General features: G+C 47.2%; 1 long non-coding RNA gene across 1 annotated transcript; it reads right to left on the bottom strand.

Annotated features, from left to right (window-relative positions):
• Positions 1-24,665, bottom strand: LOC117724907 (uncharacterized). Its single transcript, XR_004608845.2, has 4 exons — positions 24,514-24,665; positions 24,172-24,205; positions 4,192-4,293; positions 1-637 (listed from the first exon to the last, which is right to left on the bottom strand). It is a non-coding gene; the product is annotated as an uncharacterized LOC117724907 (long non-coding RNA).
• Positions 24,666-26,178: the final 1,513 nt, after the last annotated feature.

The following is a 26,178-nucleotide window of genomic DNA, read 5'->3' as shown; positions in this document are numbered from 1 at the left end:
TTGAAACTAGGAAAAAATAACTGTATATTCTCTTTATGACCTATTGCCCTTTTGCTACATTTTGTCCCTTCTGTTGCTGAATTCTTACTAATTATCACCATTTTCAGAGTAAGACAATAGCCCACTTCTAAATTTTAGACTATACTCATTTTCAAGGAGAAAAGAGACTCTGTAAACTGAAAACACTGCCTTTTTTCCCCTCCATTTCAAACTACATCAAGTCATCCTTTCATCGGGCTATATAATATGTAAGCTGCAAAATCTAATAATTCTCTTGGGGGAGGAGACAGGAAAGAGCAGTCAGGGAGACACTGGGTCTGATGGTCCCGTGCTGTCTGAATCAACAGTAGCTCTCGTAGCACAGTGTGAATAAATTTTAGTATCCTCTAGAAATGTGGTCACATAATGGGAAGGAAACTTCAACATGTGATTACAGCTCTGGGCTCATGTTCTGTATCTCCTTTAGGATCTGTGCTGTCATCTGAGCTCATCACATCTTTGGTGTACTCTTGGGAGAAGCCATCTTGCCAGACTCTGTGATCCTGGTGACCAGGTTTCTCGATCTGTCAGTCACATTAAAATGTACTTCAGTCCCGATCTTCATGCACGGTCTTTGTCTGGCATGATTTTTCCACCCCTGGTCATATCAATTAAAGAAAGAAATGACTATGTTAGTTAATGCTGCGGGCTGAAGTGTTACAGGATATTTGATCACACTGTGAACCCTGAAGTTGTGTTAGTTGCTGAAAAAAAAAAAAAAAGTCCATTTCTAGTTGTAGTGTGGCTCAACCTTAGCACACCCTTTAATCTTGGCTGGAATACAGACATACCCTTAGTACGCACCTTCAATCCCCCCAAAATCAAGGTAATGTAGGGATGTGGTTCTGATGCTTTGATGGAGGATGCTGAAAGCCCTTGCCCCCAACTGGCTTTTGATCTATCAATAAAGATGCCAGTGGCCAATGGCTGGGCAGAAAGACAGAGGCAGGACTTCCAGGTTCCTGCAGGCTGGAGAAAGGAGAATCCAGATACTTGCAGGAGAGACAGAACAGACTCAGAACCATAGGGAAAATCTTCCAAAATGTAGGTGGAAAGGAAAGTAGCCTGAAAGCTTTTTTTTGCTATCTTTGGAAGCAAGACCAGTGGACTTCATAGAAGGTAACTGAGCAACTACGCTGAGGGCAGATTTAGAGGTGATGAGCTAGGAGGGAAGGTAAGCGCTCGCTAGCCGTGGGAGGCTTACAAGAGCCCAGCCACAGAGCCAATAATCAAGTGTTAAAATGAGTGTGTGTGTGTGTGTGTGTGTGTGTGATCTGCAGATATGAGATAGCTCCTGGGCATTTGCAGTTGTGTGTATGTGACCAGCTGGGAACACAAAGCAGTGTAGACAAAACTCCTGCTACAAGGTAAAACTAGTGTGCACCATGTTTAAAAGTAATGTCTAATTGAGTGGCACACAAAGTGATGAATCTGAGAAAGAGTTGACAGAGTGAATCAGAGATAGGGTATGCCCAACCCTCACAAGAATACCACAGGAGCCGGGCAGTGTTGGCACATGCCTTTAATCCCAGCACTTGGGAGGCAGAGGCGGGCAGATTTCTGAGTTCGAGGCCAGCCTGGTCTACAGAGTGAGTTCCAGGACAGCCAGGGCTACACAGAAAAACCCTGTCTCAAAAAAACAAAAAAAACAAAACAAAAAAGAAGAAGAAGAAGAAGAAGAAGAAGGAAGAAAGAAAGAAAGAAAGAAAGAAAGAAAGAAAGAAAGAAAGAAAGAAAGAATACCACAGGAAAGGAAAGGAAAAGCACAGAAAAGAAGGAGGCAGTTTTACTAGAAGGGTTTTACAGAGACAGATTTCAAAGAGAACAAGATAGATACACATAAAAGTAGAACGAGCCAGAGAATAAGGATCCAGAATATTAGAACCTATTACCAATGTCAGTATGGGGCCAGGCAGAACAGTTCAGGAAAGGCTGAGAGAGAAAAGCCAGGTTGAACCAGTCAGCTTGGAGAGGAATTTGAGCCAGAACAGCTGAGTTGATCCAGCCAGCTAGAGTTCAGAAAGAACAAGAAAAGGTGAGCTTAGTCTCAGAGGCTGAAAACATTCTAGGCCTAGATAAAATTGTATGGAGGCTAGAAGCTTCCAGGACAAAGCCTAGGTTAGCAGGTGAAGGCAGTAAGCCTCTGACAATACACAAGGAGAATACAATGCTTTTACAGTAAAGATTAACCTAATACAGGTGACAGAAAGATCTGAGGCATGACCCACATGAGCTGGAGATTGTTAACCCTTTGGGGGTTACATAAAGAGCCACCTTTTCACAGCCGTCATAGTTACATATCGGGCTTCAGCAATTTCCCCCTTGAATTTAATACCATCGGCAGGAGCAGGACTGTTTTGAACTGATCAGTAGAACATCTAGCTATGAACATGATAGCAGCCGCCTGCCAGCTTTCAGTTGAGTTTATCCAGTGCACCTTGAAGATCAGCTGGGACTCTTGCTCAGCTCTGTAATGGCACTCACCAACTCATGAAAAGCCCTGTGGTTCCCCGTCAAGTGAGTCAAAAAGAGTCATTGAAACAACCTTGGATTGCCAGGAGTGGTGGTGCACGCCTTGAATCCCACCACTCAGGAAGCAGAGGCAGGTGAAAGCCAGCCTGGTCTATGGAGCAAGTGCCAGGGCTACTGGGAGAAACTCTGTCTCAAAAAACAAACAAACAAAATAAAAAGCCTTGGATGTAATCCCAGCACTTGGGAGGCAGAGGCAGGCGGATTTCTGAGTTCAAGGTTAGCCTGGTCTACAGAGTGAGTTCCAGGACAGCCAGAGCTACACAGAGAAACCCTGTCTTGAAAAACCAAAAAAAAAAAAAAAAAAGCCTTGGATGGGGCTGGAGAGGTGGCTCAGCTGTTAAGAGCACCGACTGCTCTTCCAGAGGTCCTGAGTTCAATTCCCAGCAACCATATGGTGGCTCACAACCATCTGTAATGAGATCCGATGCCCTCTCCTGGTGTGTCTGAAGACAGCTACCATGTACTCACATACATAAAATAAGTCTCAAAAAAAAAAAAAAAAAAATCTTGCATTAAGATCACATTGGGAAAATTGACTCCTTTACCTGATTGGCACATGGAACTTTCTGGTCAGCCACTCTGGCCTCTTCATAGCTGGGAATAGAACCAACAGGACCTCTGTCATCCATGAACCTACCCTGTTCTAATGTACTCAAAATAGATCTTGGAAAATGCCTCGCAGCAGCTAGTGTTCATGTTGTAGGTCCTGTCATGACCTTATATGCTCAGATTTGGTGAGCGATTGGCCATCGTCAGAGACAAGGTGACCAACGCTTCCTGTTAGAGATCTGATACGTTAGATGAGGAACCCTTGTCTGGAGGTTAGCTCCTAGGTTTGGCTGACCCAGTGGCTAACGTATCAAGGCAGTGGTTCTTCTTGCTCATGTCTTTCTGCCAGGATTGCACACTGCTTCGTGAGTCGAGCCTGTGGGAAATGAGGAGACGGCGGTCAACTACTCAAACTGGGTGACCAAGTCTGTGTCGTGAGACTGAACTCTGTGATCATGAGACACTCCTCTGAGGTGTGTGCTCTGAGGAGCATTTTCTCAGGTTTGCCTGACTGCAGTTTGGTCTCCAAGGGCATCAAGCATGAGGTTAACATGGGAATTCATGTTGCCATGAGGGTGTCCTCAGCCTTGTGCGCCTTGGTGACTTTGATCCCTGGGAGGCGGGATTCTTCACGTCCTGCGTGTGAAGGACAAACTTCGTTTAGAGACTGAACTCAGTACTGGGAACTTCTCAACCCTCTTCCTAAAGTACAGTTTTGTTTTGTTTGTTTGTTTTTTTAAAAAGGAAAAGCATGAGCCAGAGAGATGGCTCAGGGGGTGAAGGGGCTTGCCACCAAGCCGTATGGCCTGAGTTCAAATCCCTGGGAACTACACGGTGAAAAGAGATTGCTGACTCCAAAAAGTTGTCTTCTGACCTTCACCACACACTGTGGAATGTGTGCAAAAGCAAGTATAAATAAAAGTTAGTTGTGTGTAACATAAATAAAACAGAAAAGGCAAAGAGAGATCTGGGAAATAAATAATGCCGGGTATCGGCTTCATTGGCAGACAGCCTTCCAAACACGTGTGAGGTCCTAGTACAGAGAAAAAGTAAGTCAATAGTAGAGCATACCTGTGATCCCACCACTGAGGTGGCTGACGCAGGAAAGCTTCCTGAGTTGAAGGTCATCCTGGTTTGTGTGGTGAGTTCCAGACCAGCATGGGTCACATCAAGCTGCCATTTAAAAACAACATCAAAAACCAAACCACAGTCAGACAAGATGGCAGACACCTTATTCTCTATCCCTTGGGAGCTAAAGGCAAGAGGATTGGAAATTCAGAGTCATCCTCAGCTATGGTACATCATTCTGTATATAGCCTTATTATGTATATATTCTGTGTATGTCTTAAAACAAAAATCATAACAGCAAGCCGGGCGGTGGTGGCGCACACCTTTAATCCCAGCACTTGGGAGGCAGAGGCAGGTGGATTTCTGAGTCCGAGGCCAGCCTGGTCTACAGAGTGAGTTCCAGGACAGCCAGGGCTACACAGAGAAACCCTGTCTCGAAAAAAAAACAAAACAAAACAAAACAAAAAAAAATCATAACACCAATCATGGCACACGGCTATAATCCCAGCACTTGGAAGGCAGAGGGAAGTAGATCTCTAAGTTCGAGGCCAGCCTGGTCTACAGGGCGAGCTCCAGGACAGCCAGGGCTTCACAGAGAAACCTTGACTCAGGAAGCAAAAACAAACAAAAATAAGCAAATAAATGGATCAATCCTAGTTATGAGGTCAGAACCGGAATGATATAGTCACCCCCACCCCACACCCCAAAGGCTCTACTCCCGGTATCCCATTTCCCGTTCTACTGGGGACCAAACCCATGAGCTCATTAGAACATGCCTGATTCAGACCACAACAGTGGACAAACATCTTTTTCCCCCCCTCGATTGGCAAATGTTTCCTATGACCAGCATTCATAGTTTCAAGTTACAAGGCGACAGTCTGAGCAACAGCTGTAGATCACAGACCCGAGGTGTCTATGAGAAGCCCTTGCCAAAAGGAGTTGACAGGCTGAATAGAGAGGCTGGGCCAGGTGGGCTTCCGGCCATCAGACACCCCAGATAGGGCTGCCCGGGGGACAGAGAAGGGTCCTTGGCCTGGGTGCTGCTGTCCTTGAATCTTAACCTTGAAGTATAAGGAGGACATTAGAATCCCTGCTTAGCTTTAAAAAGCTTTTTTTTTAAAAAAATTATTTACTTTGTATTTATATGAGTACTCTGCAGCTGTCTTCAAACACACCAGAAGAGGGCGTCGGATCTCATTACAGATGGTTGTGAGCCACCATGTGGTTGCTGGGATTGAACTCAGGACCTCTGGCAGAGCAGTCAGTGCTCTTAAATGCTGGTCATCTCTCCAGCCGCCTCTTCCCATCTCTTTGAGGCATGGTCCCTGCAGACACGCGCACATCCCAGTATCCCAGGGACCCTTCTCTAAGAAGGTCCATCCCTCCCCCAGCCCTCCGGCCCAGCTCCTTCAGAGATGGATCCTGTCCAGGTCCTGCTGACAGCTCTGAGAGGCCCTCTCGCTAGCTCTCTCTCCCTCTCCGAAGCACCCCCAAATTCTCTACATTCCAGGAAGGGAGTTATCTCAGTCTCCAGCTGCTTGTGAGGAATGAGCAACACACATAACCACACTCTGCATGTCAGAGATGGGGAAGGCGCCAGAGACCGATGTCAGCATCTCGCTGGGAGAAGGAGGTGAGATGGAAGACCACTGCCAGCCTCTGCCTGTCCCCAGGGACTGGGAACACCAGCCTTCTCCAGGTAGAGCTCAGCTGCAGCCGCCTTCACCTCTGCCACTCACACCTTTCTTCTCTTTTTCCTCACTGCGTTGTCCCCCCCACCCCCAGCCTGTGTCCCCCCCCCCCCCCGCCCTCGGCGCCCCCGCGCCACTAGTTTTTCTCTCTCTCTCCTGCTCTGTTTCACCTTTACATTCCTTCTTATCTCTTCTTTTTTTTTTTTCTTCCCTCATGAGTCCACATCGGCTGTACTTGGCGTCAAAAAAAAAAAAAAAAAAAAAAAAAAAAAAAAAAAGTGCGTTGTGGGGCTGGAGACACGCCTGCACTGCTCTAGCAGAGGACCTGAGTGCAGTTTCCAGGACCCTCCCCTCCCCCACACCCCTCTGAGCCGCTCACAGTGTGTTCGCTCCAGATTTCAGGGGTCTGAGGCTCTCTTCTGGACCCCGAGAGCACAAACGTACACTCAGTCAGCCATGATATACTTGACTAAACATAAAATATTTTCTAAAGCTGCCCATAGATCAAGTGCTATGGTGTATGATTGTATTCACAGCCTCTTGGGAAACTGAGGCAGGAGGATTATTTGAGACCAGGAGTTCAAAATCAGCCTGAAGAACCTACTGAGACTCTGTATCAAATCAAAGGAGAAAGAAAAAGAAAAAGAAAAAAAAAGAAAAAAATTACAACAGCTCAGAGCCCGGAGCAGAACTGTAGAATTCTTACTTTGCATGAGTTCCAGAGTTTGGTCCCCTGGCACCGAAAAACCATTTTTTATGTTCTAATCAAGCATGGTGGCCCATACCCATAATCATAGCACTTGAGGAGTATAATCAAGAGAATTAACAGTTCAGGGTCATCCTGAGCTACATAACTAGCCTGTGCTACCTACATGAGCTTTTGTTCAGACAAAAAACAACGAAAGAAAGAAAATTTCCTCAAGACCTTCCACAGTGCACCTTTGGTTCAGAGCTGAGGTCAACCCCAATAGGGCCACCTCCACAGGCACCACCAGTGGTGGCAGCAGCAGCTGACATCAGTTTTCTGACCATAGAATAGAAACTTGTGGGAGGCCGAGTGAGTGAAGCTAATTTATGCTTTTCTTTTCTTTACCCAACCTCACTTCCAAGCTAAGAGGAAGGACTTTGGACTCCCTTGATATAGGAGGCCAGAGTTCAGAAGTCCCACACAGGCTTCTGTCTGATAAGACCTGGAATGTCTTGTGAGGACCATGTGATGCAAGGTATGCAGAGGGCCCAGTGCCTTTGAGGGAAGACAGAGAGGAAGAGTCTTTGGTCTGGGAAGCCAAGAGGTTATGGAACTGTCTCTAGTTCCTCAGCCCAGGCCAGCTCATGACCCAGCTAGACCTACGGCTAGCTACGGAGCAGGGTAGGAGGTAGGGAGTCCCTGGAGGAGCTGGGCCCAGGCATGAACTCCTGAGTCCACAAATAACTCCATGTAGACAAGCAAAGGAGTCTAGCCACCAGGAGACCTCAGGATTTTGGCAGTAAGAACATATGAGCTCTGAATTGATTGGCATGGGGCAGAAGTCCTGAGGGCAATGTGGACCACACACAGGCTGAGGATGGATGGAGAAAAAAAAAATGGTGGCCTGGCTCAGTGGAACTCGGAGAGCCTGGAGGTCTTCCCTGAACCCTCCTCAGATATGTGGACAAAGCCAGGAACTAAAGCCTGCTTCATGCAAACTTGGTTTTCTTTCATTCTTTCATTTTGGGACTGTGCCTCACTATGTAATCCATGGGGGTTAGGGGAGGCTGGAGCTCACACAGCAATCCTCCTGCCTCAGCTCCTGAGTTCTGGGATTTCAGGCAGGAGACACACTTTCTGGCTTCATGCAACCCTTTTGTGAAGGTACCAGTTTGACAGAATGATTGACCCCTAAGTGTCTGTAAACAGTTTCTCCTACATGTTATTCTATGTCCTGTGTTTTTTTGTTTTTTTTCTTACCAGCCAGCACTCAGGAGGCAGAGCCAGAAGGATCACCGTGAGGTCAAGGCCTGCCTGGACTAGATAGCAAGACTGTATCAAAAAAATAAAACAGAAAACAATACCAAGAGAGATGTCAGGCACAAAGGAGCACTGCTCCGAGTCCCTTCGCTTCCCAGAAGGCCTGTCTGAGACAGGAAACCAAACATGCTGCTGTGATCAGCTCTCTGCGGAATGTGCTGGGGTTGGAGAGGAATAGGGAGAAGATGGTGGTGGTGGTGAGGGGGGGCGTGACTTTAAATATTTCTCACCAGCTACAACCGAAAGGATTTGGAGCTAGGTGCCCCTGCCATCTCCCTTGGGCCCTCGACACTGACAGCTCTTGGCCACTTACTCTTGAAAACAGAGGGATTGGAGAAGTGACCCAGCAGCAATGAGCACACAGGCTGCTTATCCAGAGGACCTGAGTTCAGTTCCCAACACCCACGAGACATCTCACAACTATCCATGGCTCCAGTTCCAGGAGATCTGATGCCCTTTTCTGGCATTAAAATAAAACACAAACACAGAGCCTAAGTATACACATGGTAGAACACCGCCGTGGTAGAGGCTATGGCAGGGAAAGATGCAAAATTCAAAGCCTTCCTAAACCGTATGAGACTAACCCTTAAATAAGACAAAACTAGGCACCTGGGAGACAGCTCAGCAGCTAAAGCACGTTCAGGGCCAGGTGTGACCACTGGCGTGGAACTCACAGAGATCCACCTGCCTCTACCCACTGAGTCCTGGGATTGAAGGCTTGAGCCAACCCCACCCCACCCCACCCAAGCTGGTTTAATAAATGTTCTCATTCCTACTGGGGCTGCTGCAGAGTTAGCCAGATATGTAATCCCAGCACTGAGAACTCAACACCAGCCTGGGATTCTAAATCAGTTTAGACCCTACAGTGAGTCCGGGACCTTGTCAAGCAATAACAAAACTAATTAAAGGATTCTCTATCTGTAATAATTTCCCTTTTGATGATGTAATAATTTCCCACAATGACACACGTCCTCCAACAAGGCCACGCCCACTCCCACAAGGCCACACCTCCTAACAGTGCCACTCCCTCTGAGGCCAAGCTTATTCAAACCACCACAGCAGGTGTCCATGGAATCCAGAAAAGGGCGGTAGATACCCTGGAGCTGGAGTTACAAGTAATTATGAGCCCCTGATATGGGTTCTAGAAACCAAGGTTTTCCAGAGTGGACTAATTAGGTGCTCTTAATCACAGAGCCATCTTTCCATCTCTCTCAGGAGACTATCCAGGCTGGACGGGTTTGTTCACTAGCTGCTCTTGCAGAAGACCTGGGTTCAGTTCTCAGTACCCACGTGTGGTTCACAACCATCAATAACTCCTGGTCCAGAGTATCTAACACCCTCTTCTGACTTCCCTGGGTACCAGGCACATATGTGGTGCACATATGCATTCAAGAAAAACACTCCTATACATACAATAAAATTTAAAAATCTTTACAAAGGGAATAGAGAGTCTCTGGGTGAGCTATCCGCTTCACACAGGGATCCTGGGTGTCCTTGATCCTCGGGTCTCCAGGTCGCAGCCAAGCGACTGCACTACTGTGAATGCCTGGAAGCTGTACCTCCTGGTTCTGGCTTGCTGAGGAGATCCATACCTTCAGTGTCCACCATCCGGCCCCTGGCTCAGCTGTCTCCCTTTTGCAAAAGACTCAGATAAGCATTCACCTGTCATCCAGGCTCTTGGTCCCCCTCACAGACACCACAGAGAGTCATTCTGCACCTCATCTCCTGTATTCTCTCCCAACTTAGACCCCATCGCTACACCACTGACAATCTGGTAACACTGGCATTGAATATGGTACTTTTCTAGAAAAACAAACCATCCTTTAAGCCTTATCCAGTGCATTTCTCAGCCCCATAATCCTGAATGCCTCCAGACTTACTGGATGGCTTTCCAGCACCTTCTTTGCCTACGTTTTGACTCAAGCTCCGGTGAGCAGTGCTTTGTATAAAGGCACAGTGAGTATGGTATTACATGATGCTCTTTATGCCATTCAAACAAAACCTGGGCTGGGCCCTTGGGTGTTGGTCACCTTAGGCTGCCTCCTCAGCCCTCACGTCACTGTCTGTCGCTTGTGTCCTCTGTTTGCCTGTGCTGGGTGGGCAGGTCAGCCTGACAGGTCCTGAGCCACACTGCCGCAACTCCCCCATGTTCTCTATGACACCTGGCAAAAGTAAGGAGAATTTGCCAGTGGCCCTGTTTTTTTGTTGTTGTTTTGTTTTGTTTTGTTTTGTTTTGGCGGGGAGGGGGAGGGGAGATTGGAGAGTTAGAGACAGAGTTTCTCTGTGTAACCCTGGCTGTCCTGGATCTTGCTCTGTAGATCAGGCTGTCCTCAGAGATCACCTGCTTCTGCCTCCCAAGTGCTGGGATTAAAGGCTTGCGCCATCACAGCCCGGCCAGCCTTGGACCTCTTAATGCTACTGATGGTAGAGTGGTGGAATTCATCTAGAAGCTGAGACTCAAGAGTCAGCACCCGCACCCTTCTCGTCCCTCTGCTGGGTCTCCAACCTTTATACTGTGACCCCGACAGCAAAAGAGAAGTCCCGATGGCATTCGAAAAGTGAGAGCGGTTAGCGCTCTTCTCCAGAACATTGTCAAGGGTCGTTGTTACATAAATACAGGCACGTGTAACTCAGAAGTGCGACAGACCCAAGCTGCTGCAGAAGACTGAGTTGAATAGGTCAGTTAGGAAAGCTGAATCATGACTTTGTAATCACTGAAAAGCTATTTGCACTGCACACATACGCGCACGCCCTCTGGGTGTGAGGTGTGGAAAGGGCGCCCTCTGGCGGCATCCTTTTGAACTGCAAGCCCCGCCCAGCACCGCCATGCAATCTGAGATCTCCTGCAGGACTGGAAAGCTTTTCTTCCCTTCAGCGCCAAGTTTCACTCCTGGCATTCTCTGTCCTGAGCTGACATCCAGTTCCAGGAAGAACTGGCCTCTGGAACAAACTTGCACAGGCAGCCCAGGAGACAGTCTGGCTATGCGGCTTGTCTAAAGTAACTTTGAGAAGACTGTCACAGGGCTTCACCCCAGCTGCATGACCAAAGGCCCCGCCCTGCAAAGGGAGCCAGGACCACAGGGCTACTGTTCCTGTCCCTGACTCGGCCAGGCACGGGGCCTCATTCTCTGAACAGTAGCTGCCCTTTATTTAAAGCTTTAGTCTCCACATTTTTCAAATGCTCTGCCTCAGCCACGACACAAAATACTGAGTGGAGAATTCAGAAACCAACAGTCATAGTTCTAAATGCCTCCTATACTGGATACCATTATAATTGTCCTGTCGTTAGCTGTTGTTAATTTCTTATTGTACCTAGTTAATCAATTAAGCAAGAGATGATGACATGTGCACAAAATCCTAAAACTTGAGAGATATAGGCAGAAGGAGTTCAAGGCCAGCCTGGGTAACGTGAAGCCCTTTCTTGTTGTTGTTTTTTGTTTTTTGTTTTTTTCAAGACAGGGTTTCTCTGTATAGCCTTGGCTGTCCTGGAACTCACTCGGTAGACCAGGCTGGCCTCAAACTCAGAAATCTGCCTGCCTCTGCCTCCCAAGTGCTGGGATTAAAGGCGTGCGCCACCACCGCCCGGCTTGAAGCCCTTTCTTTAAAAAATAAATAAAAATAAAAATTTAAAGGTTGTAGAAATGGTTCGGCAGCTAAAGTACATACTGCTTTTGCAGAGGACCCGATTTGGGGTCAGAATCCACTGAACAGCCCATAAGCTTTAAGTGATCTGACACTTCTGCCCTCCTCAAGCACCTATACTCAATACCCACACACATAATTAAAAATTAGTTACCAAAGGGGTGTATATGTGTGTGTATACATATATATATATATATATATATATATATATATATATATATGTATACACACACACACACATATGTGTTTGTGTATATATATGTGTATATATATATATACACACACACACATATATATATGGAAGGGATCTATCTATACATATATATGTGTATATATACATATATATATTTATTTATCTATATATAAATACGGCAGGCAAACATGTAGCATCCACACAGGCTGTTTGTTACTGTCTGGCTTTAGACATCACTTGTGTCAAAATAAAGACTACAGTTTTCATCTGAAAGACAATAAGAGAGAGCTTATTCTAGAGACTATGGCTGACCGTGGCCCAGGAACACAAATTTATGTTACACCCAAATTCCATGTTCCAACATTTTTATAATTTTACAGAACAGAGCACTACGTCTCAAACCCAGGACAAATGGCTGAGGTGCCTACTTAGCATATCAAAGCAGACCTGGCTGGCAGGTTCTCCCAGCACCCTCAGTCCCTACCTGTTACAGGGTATGGCTGGCATATCCTGCCCCCTGCCCTAAATTTCTCCAACCCAGAGACTGGGCTGCCCTTCCTCCTGCTTCCCTTTCCTATATAATCTAGCCATTTTGGTTACCTGGCCTATCTCCTGGCTCTCCCTTCTCCTCCCATGGCCTGGCTCAGGGTGCCATGCTCACTCTGGCTCTCCCGGATGTCCCTGTCTCTGGCTATGTGGCCCCTTTTATCTCTAATAAACTCTCTTTTCTACCATACACAGGAGCATTCGTGTCCTTCCTTTTCTTCTTTTCATTCACAAAGTCATAAGTCAAGGCTTAAAACACATTGATGAGCTCACCAGAGAGGCAGATACATGGAGACTTTATAGGCCAAGATGGTATCTCATGACATTCTCAGCTCTGGGATTGGCCGAAGCTAGTGTTCTGCTGAACTAGTAGCTTCCAAGACCTCTGTATTTATTATCTTGGGGAGTTAGTTCAGATACAGAGCGGGCCAAGCAATGGTTGTTCTAGAAGCTAAAACTAGCCCAAATAATTAGCCTCTTAACCTACAAAATTTCAATCTCTCCAGCACTTGTTTTAGTCAGGGTTTCTATTCCTGCACAAACATCATGACCAAGAAGCAAGTTGGGGAGGAAACGGTTCATTCAGCTTACACTTCCACATTGCTGTTCATCACCAAAGGAAGTCAGGACTGGAACTCAAGCAGGTCAGGAAGCAGGAGCTGATGCAGAGGCCATGGAGGGATGTTACTGGCTTGCTTCCGCTGGCTTGCTCAACTTGCTTTCTTATAGAACCCAAGACTGCCAGCCCAGGGTTGGCACCACCCACAATGGGCCCTCCCCTCTTAATCACTAATTGAGAAAATGTCTTACAGCTGGATCTCATGGAGGTATTTCCTCAAGGGAGGCTCCTTTCTCTGCGATAACACCAGCTTGTGTCAAGTTGACACAAAACCAGCCAGTACAGCACTGAAACCCCAACCTGTCCTTCAGTCTCTGGAGACACAGAAACTGCTTCCAGGAGCCCTTTTGTCCACAGCCAGACACAGCTTCTTTTCAGGATTTTTCGTTTACACTTGGGGATCTTAGAACGTGTTTCCCATGGCCGAGACAAACCTGCTGCACATTGCACAGGAGGGCCCATTGCCGATGTGGGGTCCTGTTCAGAGCACTTTACCTGTGCCACCGAGAAATACTCGCATGCCAGAAGAGGCATCCAGCAGGGGTGGCTCTGGGCTCGACCTCTGCTGGAAGCAATCATTGAGTAAGTCAAGGAGGATTTGTGACACTGGACAAGGTAGTCACTGGGCTTTTAGAACTCAGCTACACAGTGACCAGGGGGCACCCTGGTTTTGAAGGAGGAAAGGTTCCCACCACACATGAGATCCAGGGGTTCTCAGAAACTAAATGTTGGCACAACCCTCGGGCTCACAGCTCCTCAGATGCATTCTCCACGTTGGAAGGAGGGTGGCATATCTTTCTTGGTTCTCAGTTTCAGTCACCACTACTAGGCCTTCCACTTGAGCCTGGAGAGATTTGAATGTGATTGGAGGCTGTTAAATTGCTTAAAGCTACAGTAATTAACACACATGCAGAGATAGATGCTGTTCTACGGAGGCAGAGAAGTTAGTCCAGCAGCTTCCGAGACGTGGCAGTGAAAGACACAGTATTAAAGAAAAACACAGCCGGGCAGTAGCGGCACACACCTTTAACCCCAGCTCGGGAGGCAGAGGCAGGTATATGTCTGAGTTCTAGGCCAGACTGACCTACAGAGATAGCCACGGCTACACAGAGAAACTATGTCTTGTAAACATAAAAAAAGGAAGAAGAAAGAGAGAGAGAGAGAGAGAGAGAACACTTTAAAACCCTATGCTGGGGCCAGGTTCATCCCTTTAATATCCATCCTCAGGGGACAGAGGTAGGCATATCTTTGTGAGTCTGAAGCCAGCTGGGTTACAAGGAATTCCAGGATAGCCCGAGATACATAGTAAGACCCTGTCTCAAGAAAAAAAAAAAAAAAAAAAACAGGGGCGGGGGTTGCTATAGAGATGAGCCAGTAGCTAAAGCATTGCCTGCTCTTCCAAAGAACCTGGGTTCCATTCCTAGCACCCGCACAGCGGCTGATAGCTGTCCAAAACTCTAGTTCTAGGGGACTCTGGCTTCCTCCCAAAGGCAATGAATACATACAATGCATAGGCATAAGTGCAAGCAAAAACACTCATACATATAAAATAAAAATAAACAAATCTTTTTAAAAAAAAGTAAACAAAAGAAAGCTAAGCTGGGGCTGGTAAACGGGCTCAACAAGTAAAGGTGCTTGCAGTAAAAGCCTAGCAACCTGAGTTCAAGTCCCAGCAACATACAAACTAAGCATAGTGATAAACTCCTGTCATCTCAGCATCAGGAAAGTGGAAACAGGAGGATCAGAAGATCAAAGTCATCTTAGGCTACAGAGTGAGTTGAAGGCCAGCCTAGGCAGGGTATGTGAGACCTTATCTCAAAATAAATAAGTAAATAATACACCAGGAGCTAGGATTTGCCTCTCCCTATTTCTCTTTCACTATCTTCAGAAAAGAAAATTACAAATAATTCCCTGCCTGGGACAGGCCTGGGGGAAGCCCGTGATTTCCCATGGGGAATTTAGCTGCATCTGGGCTTTACTTCCCTTGGCCTTTAGTGCTCTGGATTATTCCCAAGGGTCATCCCAGGCCAGGAGTCCCAGATGCCATACAAAACTTCCTGGACACCTACCCCTGGGGCCAGCAACTGCACAGTCAGGAGACAGGAAAGAGAGGAGGAGCAGGAGAGCAGAGATGGAAAGAGCACCTGGAAACTGGTATTACAATGTAGGCAGAAAGTATCAGCTAAGAAACCCGCCAGCAGAATGTGAAGGCCGAGGCAGATGCAGCCTGGGAGACAAAAGAAAGAAACCATCAATCGATCTGAAAAGCTGCTGTAGTCACCTGGAAAAGATAACTACGATACTATGTTCATTTCAAAGCAAGTGACTCTGGAATAAGATAAATAAATAAAAGAAAGCAAAAACAGGCAGAAATGTGTCATAGGAAAACACTGGTACAGCCGGACACGGTGATACACACCCTTAAATTCAAAGACAACCAAACATCAAAACAACAAAACCTGAAACCACAGCGGGACAGAAAGAAAAACGTTCAGTAAACAGCTCAGGCGGAATGGTTACCTGTGGGACTGAGCAGAGTTAGCAGTGCTAAGGCACTAGTAAGTGTAGTCAGGATTCTTAGCTCTGGGCTGCCAGCTCATAAAGGCATTTACTGTCAAGACAGATGAGCCCCCGCCCACGGTCCACGTGGAGGGAATCAAGAACCAACTCCCGAAAGTTGTCCTCTGATCTCCCAGACACAGTGATGCTCCCGAAAGTTGTCCTCTGACCTCCAAGACACAATGGCAACCTGGCCACTTTTCCAATGAATGAATGAATGAATGAATGAATGAAAAAATTACTAATTCTATTTTGAGTGATGTGGATTTTTGTTTTGAAACAGTATCTCATGAAGTGCAGGTGGGCCTCAGACTCACTAAGGTCATTATGGGTCTCTGCTTTCCAAGGGCTGAGATCTCAGGCACAAACCTTCACAGTCAACACTGGGATTGGTGAATCTTGTATAGAATTTGGGGCAAGTCTTGATGAGAAACGCCCTGCAAGTGCTTACTATGAATGGCTGGATGGGCCCCTCTGCATGCCTAGCTGCCTCTCACTGTCAGCCAATCCATCACTCCCTTGGCGGCAGCAGCGCAGCTGCTTAAATACTCCACAGATACCTTGAGGAAACGTAACTGCAGCTATGCCTAGAGTTTCCACGGCTCACTGAAATGAAGCTCAGAGCCAGGGAGCAGCACTACTGAGTGATGTCTGCTTATTAACCCTCGTGTTGCAGGATATTTGATCACACTGTGAACCCGAGACTGTGGACTGGAAAAAACTATTTGTCGTGATGTGGCTCAGTCCCACCACCTTTACCACAGAGCTTTCTGTAAACAAGAGCTAAACAAAGTCAAAGGTGGGTCAAGAGGCGGAGCAAGCAACCAGCTGACAGAGAGTGAACATAAGGAGACCCAGGAAAAAGGAATGTTGGTCTTTGAGTTGAAGGGTAATTAAGACAGCATGGAGAAAAGGGGGCTTTTCCTTCTGGGACATCGGTGGAGTAGGAAGGTCAGCTGGGTGCTTTTTCTGCCTCTCTGAGCCAGCAGGCTTTTCCCAGAGCATCTGGCTCCTGAGTCTCCTGTGTACTCTCCTGAGTACACACACACACACACACACACACACACACACACACACACACGGGGCGGGCAGAGACAGAGACAAAGAGAGACAGACAGAGAGACACAACACAGAAAAAGAGAGATAGAGACAACGAGAGACAGAGAGACAGAGAGAGACAGAGACAAAGAGAGACATAGAGCCACATACAGAACGAGACAGAGACACAGAGAGAGAAGATACAGGTCTCATCACCAGAGGCCAATATGAGGCAATCATAAGAAAATACGAAAATCATGAAGAAAATACGATCCAGACATAGAGCACCACTGAACAGTTGCCCCAGAGAGATTCCTCAGACTGCCTGAATGAGCCAGTGGTCTCAGCCAGGTGGCTTCACCTGTGATGGGAGGGGCGGGCACAGGGGAGGCAGCAACCCTTCGGCAGGCTCCCAGGTGAATGTGAAACACGCTCCCTACTGTGGATGTGCCAAAGTGATCAGAGGGGAAGAGAGGCTTAACTTTTTACTCCATAAATTATTCTAGGTTTTTATGTGCACGAGAGTTTGCCTGCACAGACCTGTGTGCACCATGTGCGTGCCTGGTGTGTGAGCCGCTGGAAATGGATTATGAGTGGTTATGAACCACCACATGGATTCTAGAAACTGAACCTGGGTCCTCTACAGAAGCAAGGAGCGCTCTTAACTGCTGGACCACCCATCTCTCTAGCCCTTCTTTTTGAGTCCTTCTGTAGGCAGAGCTTCTTTGATCTCATGGTACTCGTGGTCTTCCTCCACCTTGGATCTCAAGTGCAAGAGCCACACCATTCCTGGCTTTTCATTTTCTATCACTTTGCAGTTTGATCTTAGAGAAGACGTTCCTTTCCCAGGGTCGGGTCTCTTTTATGGAAGACTGAGGTAACGGTAGGAGCCAGGATATATGAGAGAAAACAAAGGCCTCTTCCAGCCTCTGGGGCCACTGCATGAGAGTACTGTACAGACATGCCACAGAACACACACACATATGACTTAAAAAAAATAAAGACTGGGGCTAGAGAGATGGCTCTGCCAGAGGTCCTGAGTTCAATTCCCAGCAACCATGTGGTGGCTCACAACCATCTGTAATGGGATCCAATGCCCTGAGGACTGTGGTGGTATACTGATGTACATAAGAAATAGACAAAAATAAATAAAATAAAGACAGGGAAAATTAAGGGCCATGGGGAAAGATTGAAGCCCCTCGCACCAGGACCTAGCTTGCTCCTTCCTGCCAAGAGTCAAGGTAAAGGCAAAATGCCTGAGAGATAATGTGTGTTGTTCTAAAGACAACTTAGGATGGCAGAGCCAACAAAGGAGGAACTGGACAGATGGCTCAGTGGTTAAGAGAACTGGCTGCTATTCAGAGGACCCTGGTTACAACCACAGCACCCACATGGTGGCTCAGAACTGCCTGTAACTCCAGTTCCAGGGGTCCAACACCCTCTTCTGGCCTCCATGGACATCAGGTATACAGGTAATATACATACATGCAGACAAAACACTCATAAAAATATTTTTGTTTTTGTTGGTTTTTTTTTTTTTTTTTTTTTTTTTGAGATAGGGTTTCTCTATGTAGCCCTGGCTGTCCTGGAACTTACTTTGTAGACCAGGCTGGCCTCGAACTCAGAAATCCGCCTGCCTCTGCCTCCCAAGTGCTGGGATTAAAGGCGTGCACCACCACTGCCTGGCCATACACATATTAAAAAAAAAAAAGATTTATTATTTATTTATATGAGTACACCATTGCTGTCTTCAGACACACCAGAAGAGGGCATCAGATCCCATTACAGATGGTTGTGAGCCACCATGTGGTTGCTGGGAATTGAACTCAGGACCTCTGGAAGAGCAGTTAGTGCTCTTAACAACTGAGCCATCTCTCCAGGCCCCATATTCAAGTTTTTATTGTGGGTTTTGGGGATCTGAACTGGGGTCTTGATCAGACTATTCATCTTGCTTTCCAGCCAGCCTCAATGTCCTCTTTCACATGGGCATGAACTGAGATGTCATCCATGGCTATTCTGACTGGTCCATCATAATTAACAATTGTAATCAAATTCTGTCCTCAAGAGCTGCGTCTCCATCCATGCCTGTGCACAACAGATGTTTCCCCTCTAAGCTCCAAAGAGACCCTGTTGATTTCCAACTTGTCTTTGTGGGGCTAAAAACCAAAATCAGATAGTTTGATTCTGGGGAACACAGTTCAGTGGTAGAGCACGGGCTTCAGTTGTGTGAGGCAGAGGGTTCAGTGCTTGCACAAGAACAAAGAAGGAAGGAGGAAGGGAGCAAAGGAGGAGGAGGAGGATGGATGAAGAAGATGATGATGAGGAAGAGGAAGAGAAAAAGGAAGAAAGTGTGTGAGGGCAGAGGTTCCTCCATCTTGTATTCTTACTGAGACCACTTCAGATTTAGCTAGAATCTGATTGCCTTGATGGAGAAACCCATGGAAAATTCCCAAACTCTATTCCCAGAACCCAAGGTCAGGATGTTCTGGCTAATTTATTGTAGCTTCTGTTAAATTGTCTGCTTGTGCAAACCTCCCCCTCCGGCTAACTACTTTGTCTTAGATTCTGTCAAATAGCTTACTCAAAGCTGCTGTGCAGGCAGTGGTGGCGCAAGCCTTTAATCCCAGCACTTGGGAGGCAGAGGCAGGCAGATTTCTGAGTTCGAGGCCAGCCTGGTCTACAGAGTGAGTTCCAGGACAGCCAGAGCTACACAGAGAAACCCTGTCTCGGAAAACCAAAAAAAAAAAAAAAAAAAAAAAAAAAAAAGCTGCTGTGTGCCTCCCACCAGGATGTGGTTCCTGCCTTCAAAATCCTTGTGTTGTGAACATTTAGGGCCACACCTAAGTCCCTGAATACCAAAGAGTGGTCCCAGCTGGCTGGAATAAAGACCTTCATTTGGCTATAAACAGTGTCTGAGAGGCCATCTCCCCATAACCGGAAGGAAGATCTGAGAACGGCAAGAAATCTTTTATTTAATATTTGTTTAGACAGGGTCTTCTGTACATCAGGTTGGCCTCAGACTTGCCATGAAGCCAAGGATGGACTTGAACTTCTGTTCTTCCTGCCTCTATGTCTGAGAGCTGAGGTTAAAGACACATGTTACCATACCCTGCTTATGTGGTGTGAGGGTGGGAAGAAAACCAAACAGGGACCCTGCCAGCGGAGGTACATCCTCAGCCACATAGAAGCACAAAACAAAGCTGGATGTCTTTTTTTCCTCAGTCCTCTTCTTGACATAACCCACACCTGACAGATGCCATATTTGTCCACGTATGACCAGAAGGGGCATGGCTGATATTCGGGAGTCAACTCCACCCCTTCTTAGATTCCCATCAGATAGCCAGCAGTTTCCCCAGGATATGACGTGCTGCCCTTTTCACTTAACTCAAGCTTTAGTAGAGGGAAGTTCACAGCAATGAAAGGTACTACTCAGGACAGACTGGAGACCTACTTATGCTTGGGCACTAGAGTAGAAGGTAATCATTCCTTTTTTTTTTTTTTTTTTTTTTTTTTTTTTTGGTTTTTCGAGACAGGGTTTCTCTGTGTAGCCCTGGCTGTCCTGGAACTAACTCTGTAGACCAGGCTGGCCTCGAACTCAGAAATCCGCCTGCCTCTGCCTCCCAAGTGCTGGGATTAAAGGCCTGCACCACCACCGCCCGGCGAAGGTAATCATTCTTAAGGCAGTTTAAGCACGATTTAAATGGCTCTTGAGGGTCATCCAGATGTCTTGGGTAAAGGCACTTGCCATCATGCCTGATAATCTGAATTCAGTCCCCAGGAGCCACATGGTGAAAGGTGAGAGTTCCCTGGTCAGTTCACCTACACACACACACACACACACACACACACACACACACACACACACACTGAAATAGAATAGAATGGGGGTGGGGGAAAATGTGATTTTTTTTACAGGACTGTTGGTATTAGTGATAGACCCTCTTCCCTTTACATAAGATGTTAGGGTGGGATGATTTGACTCCCTGCATGACAGCTGCTGGATCCTTCCCAGGTGTCTCCCTACCTTAACTGATGGACTGTCAACAGGCAGCCAGCCAAGCTGCCTATGGTTAACCATACCCAACTTTAAACTCAATTCTTGGGTCAGTGAGGAGATGCTCTCCTGGTGGTAGCAACAACATAGGAGTAGGGGAGGCAGTGGCCACTGCTCCAGCAGCTAGGGATGAGCTGCATAATGAGGGGCTGAGAGGCCATGGAAGGAAAGAGGAAGTGAGAGAGAGGAGGGAGCCAAGGCTGAAGACAGACAGACTGAAGAACCAGAGAACCTGTGTGCCTCTGTCACTGGAAGAGTTCCAGGAGCTGACAAGTTTAAAGGATGGAGGATCCCAGCACCAAGGCTCACCGATTATAAATACTAGCTGCTGTTCAGGTCTGAGTCCCAATACTCAGCCCAGCCACCAGAGCTACAACTCCCGCTCCTGTCCAGCTGAGGTCCCGGCATCTAAGTCTGCTTCAAGAGTTGCAGCACCAAGCTGGGCAGTAGTGGAGCACACTTTTAATCCCAGCACTCTGGCGGCAGAGGCAGAAGCAGGAGGATCTCTGAGTTTGAGGCCAGCTTGGTCTACAGAGTGTGTCCCAAGACAGCCAGGGCTACACGGAGAAACTCTGTCGCTGGAAACAGCAACAATGTTGCAGCACCTGCAGCTGCAGCTGGAAGCAGAGGATTGTGAAAGCTGCCAGGCATCAGGGGTTACAGCACAGAGCTGCAAGCCTCTGGCCCAATGCTTTGCAGCCACAAGTTCTGGCTTCTAAAGCCTGGAGCAATAGGCCCTAAGCCTTAGGCACCCAACAGCTGGGATTGTCAGTTCTGGAAGAGCTTCCTCCTGCCTACCCATAATTCCTAGCCAAGTAGAGCCAAAGGGCCCCAGTCAGCTCACTGAAAATGAGTCAAAGATAGCTTGTCTTTCGTCTTCCTCCTGGGGGCTTTTATACTTGAACAGTGAGGGTCAGTCTTCAAAATGATGATCCTCACAGAAGGCTTGTTATTTAATTTTAAAAGCTCTAGGTGTTGGAGAGATGGCTCAGAGGTTAAGAGCATATACTGTTCTTCCAGAGGACACAAGGTCAGTCCCCAGCACCCATGTCTGATGGCTCACAACCACCTGCAACTCTAACTTTAGGGGAGCTGATACCTTCTTTAGGGCACAGGCCACAGCTCAAGCATGGAGATCAGAGGACAATGTTCAGGAGTCAAGTCTCTCATTCCACCCTGTGGTTTCTGGGGACTGAACTCAGATCACCAGGTTTGGCAGCAAATGCCTTTACTTGCCGTGTCCTCTAGTCGGCCCCTAACAACACCTAATTCATGCTAAACAAAGGTTTTATCACTGAGTTTTATCTCTAGTCCAGTACACCAGCCACCATCCCACTCACCCAGCTTTTGTTTGGAGACAGTTTCACTATGGATCCAGATTTGGTTGGCCAGGAACTTGCTATATAACAGACCAGACTGCCCTTCCACAAAGAGGCCCACCTGCCTCTTCCTCCCATGTGCTGGGGTTAAGGACCTACGCCACCACCCCAGGCTCTCAAGCCCCTTTCATTTTCCTTTTAAACTATTTCTATTATTTTTAATTGTGTGTGTGTGTGTGTGTCACACAGAGAGAGAGAGAGAGATATGGATGGATGCCTATGGAGCCAGAGGCATCAAAGGCCCCTAGAGCTGGAGTCATGGGCCATTGTGAGGTGCTGGATATGAGCATTTTGTTGGGAAACAAAGCCGGGTCCTCTGAAGGAGCAGTACATGCTCTTAACCACCGAGTCAGCTCTCCAACCCCTTTTCACTTTTTATTTTGAAACAGGGTCTGCTGGACACAAATTAGCTCGAACTCACTGTGGCAATCCTTAGCACAGACATGCACCATAACACCCACCAAGGAAAGGGTTGCGAACGCTCACCACTGCACTAGAATGGACAGAAAACCACACTGAAATGCCAAGGCACTGAGCACAGGCGCTGGAATGTGCTTCTCTGGCGACCATCAGCGATCTCTGGTCAGTTTCTTTAGCCTTTTGTTTCTGAGCAGCCATCTCCTGCTCTTCTCTTTCTTGACTCAGTTCTGCCCCCTGGCGGCCACAATACATTAGGACCGCAGGTTCGCTTTGCACTGGGCCTTTGCTACAGCGGGAGGTCCTAAAGTATTGTTTTAGAATCACTTCCAATCAATCAATCAATCAATCAATCAATCAATAAATAAATAAATAAATAAGAATCACTTCCTTTCATCGTCAGTATCGAGCACTCCCTACATCAGGAAGCGTTCAAGGCTGTTCGAGGCCTTAGCCATGTTCTTGTCTGGATCCCAGTGTGGAAGTTTGGTCTATGGCATGAACGAAATTGATTATGACAAAATTAAAGAAGGGGCAGGGGCGGCGGTGGTGAACCACGCCTTGGATCCCAGAGCTCCGGAGGCAGAGGCAGGTGGTTCTTTGAGTTTGAGGACAGCCTGGTCTACACAGAGAAACCCTGTCCCTAAAAATAAAAATAAAAATAAAAATAAAAATAAAAATAAAAATAAAAGAAAGGTGCTGGAGCTGTAGTATAGCGGGTACCTACCAGGTGTGGAGCCCCGGGTTCTATACCCTAGCACTTTGTAAACACAGCGGCCACACCTGCAATCCCAGTACATGGAGGCAGCAGGATCAAGTTTAAGATCATCTACTCCAGTGGTTCTCAATCTGTGGGTCATGACCCCTTACACAGGGGTCGCCTAAGATGATCAAAACCCCCAGATATTTACATTAAAATTCTTTTCTTTCTTTTTTTTCCTTTCTTTCTTTCTTTCTTTTTTTTTTTTTTTTTTTTGTTTGTTTGTTTGTTTTGTTTTTTCGAGACAGGGTTTCTCTATGTAGCCCTGGCTGTCCTGGAACTCACTCTGTAGACCAGGCTGGCCTCGAACTCAGAAATCCGCCTGCCTCTGCCTCCCAAGTGCTGGGATTAAAGGCGTGCACCACCATCGCCCGGCTTTACATTAAAATTCTTAACAGTAGCAGAATTACAGATGTGAAGTAGCAATGAAAATAATTTTATGGTTGGGGGGTCACTATAACATGAGGATCTGTATCAAAGAGTCCCAGCATTAGGAAGATTTGACAACCACTGATCTAAACTGGATCCTGAACTACATGAGACTCTGATTTTCAAAAGAAAGGGGCACAAGGATGGCTTAGCCTTTCAGAGCTCGTGTTGCCCTTTGAGGGAATCAGATTGGTTGCTAGCACTCACTGAGGCTGCTCCCCACAGCCTATATAACTCCAGCCCCAGGGGTTCCCTGGCCTCTTATGGATACTTCTAGCACAGCAGGCACTAACATGTGTGTTCCACACAGAGACAAGCAGACACATCGTTAAAACAGATGAGAGAATGAGCCCCACCCCACCCTCAACTTAGAAAAGGGTGACCCAACATTGATTGCAGGACAACCCCAGGAAAAAATGTCCACGGTTGCTCTAAACGAGTACCCACACCAGAATTAACTAAGTGTCACCAGTCACCACCAGCAATCACTAACAAATTGTGGAGAAGCAGGAGGCAACCAACCGGAGCAGAGCTCTGACTTCCCAAGGTCCATCCCTCCTCCAAGGTCTGAAAGACAAACACAATTCCACCAAGGTTCACTATGGGGAACCAGTGTTCTTTACAGAGCACTGGTGAGGGCTTACTTACAGGGGTGTGGGTGCTCCTTCCCAACAAGCCGCACCTGGAAAACATTTACCTCATCAAGGATGAAGGCTTTTCCACAACCAGCCCCAAAATGGATCCCTGCCCCCTCCCCCCCCCCCCCCCCCGTTTTTCCGGGCATATAGACTGTAGTCCCTCCCCCAGGCCATGAGCAATTAAGGCAGCTGGATACTCAGGTGAGGGTCTCCTGACCCCACCCCTCTATAGCAAGTTCAGCGGGATGCTCCTTCTGTAAGAGACAACAGCTGAGCTCCCTAAGACGGCAGACGCTTGGCTTGGAGGATGGTCCTATACAACTGACAGAAGATAGATGACTGTGACAAATACCGGTCCGCAGCCTCAGCATGACTGTGGCAAAACCTTCAGAAGAGATCCAAAATGGAATTCTGTATATCCTGAAACCAAAATATGGAAGCATGAACCTGTCCCAGCGCTTGGGAAACTCCGGAGCTCGAGAAACAAACACAGGGCTCAAACTTGGGCTGCATAGTATCAAAACAAAACAAAATATGTGGCCACCAGGGGGCGCTAGGAGCCCATCAAGGACAAGTCACACCCTGTGATACTTCACGCCCTTTCCTCGAGGCCTCTACATGAATAGGATGAGATCAAAGGTTCTACCTGTCTCTACTGGTCTGCTATCTTAGTTTAGATTTTTATTTCTGTAACAAACACCATGACCGAAAGCAACTTGAGGAGGAAAGGGTTTATTTTATCTAACAGTTGAAGTCCTTCACGGAGGGAGTCAGAGCCGGAACCCGGAGGCAGAAACTGAAGCTGAGGCCGGGGAGGAGCACTGTTTACGGACTTGCTCCCTTGCTCACAGTGGCTTGCTTAGCCTGATTTCTTACACAACTAAAGATCACCTGATGGGGGGGGTGGGGAGGGACGGGACACCACCCACTACGGGCTGAAAACTGCAATGTGGTTTTGCCCACAGGCCAATCTGGTGGGATCATTTTTCAGTTGAGGTTCCCCTTCCAAGATGACCCCTGTTTGTGTCAAGTTGAATTAAAAAAAAAAAAAAAAAAAAAACCACTAACGAGCACACTTTCCGTGACACCCCAATTCCACCTCTATGAAGCAAAAGGAGAAATGGGTAAGAAAGAAACCCACCACAACCAGGAGGAACTGGAGATGAATTCAGATTAATTCGGCATTTCTGAGAAGCCGGTTCCCACCACGGTCTTCTTCCTTTTTTTTTTTTAAAACTAACAACGAGGGTCTTGTGTAGCCCAGGCTAGCTTCAAACTCATCATGTAACCAGTCTGCCTCTATTTCCCAAGTGCTGGGATTATAGGTAAAGGCCACCAAGTCCATGTACATCCTGTAGACACATTCTGCGTGTGTGGATGGTAGTGTGGAAAAATATTAAGCTGGTTGGATTCTCAAATCCCAACGGGAGGGAGGCGAGTCTTCCCTATCCCCAAGACCTCATGTGCTGGATTTACAGGTTTCTCTCCTGTTGATACCTGTGCTAAAGCTTCACCCAAAATGGGGCAGAGAGCACCCTTCCCACCTTAACCTCAAAGATGCTTAACCTTCCCAAGGGTGGTGGACCATCCTGAGGTGGTTAGCATTAACTGACAACTGGGTACAATTGGTAGAGTCACCTGGAGGAGAGCTTAAGTGAGGGACTGTTTAGGTCAGGCTGCCTGGTAGGCATGTTTGTGGGAGATTATAAGGAGAGAAGACCTGCCCAATATGGGCCACATCCTTCCCTAGTGAGGGGATGCTGGGCTGCCTCTGCTCAATATGGGCCACACCATTCCCTAGTCAGGGCATCCTGGGCTTTCTCTGCCCACTATGGTCTACATCATTCCCTAGGCTGAGATCCTGGTCTATCTCTACTCACTATGGGCTATACCATTTCCTAGTCAGGGGATCCTGGGCTGTCTCTGCTCAATATGGGCCACACCATTCCCTAGTCAGAGCATCCTGGGCTCTCTCTGCCCACTATGGTCTACATCATTCCCTAGGCTGAGATCCTGG

The sequence above is a fragment of the Arvicanthis niloticus genome, chromosome 20 (assembly GCF_011762505.2).
Source record: "Arvicanthis niloticus isolate mArvNil1 chromosome 20, mArvNil1.pat.X, whole genome shotgun sequence".
Classification (NCBI taxonomy): domain Eukaryota; kingdom Metazoa; phylum Chordata; class Mammalia; order Rodentia; family Muridae; genus Arvicanthis; species Arvicanthis niloticus.
This window is presented reverse-complemented; position numbering and strand designations above follow the sequence as displayed.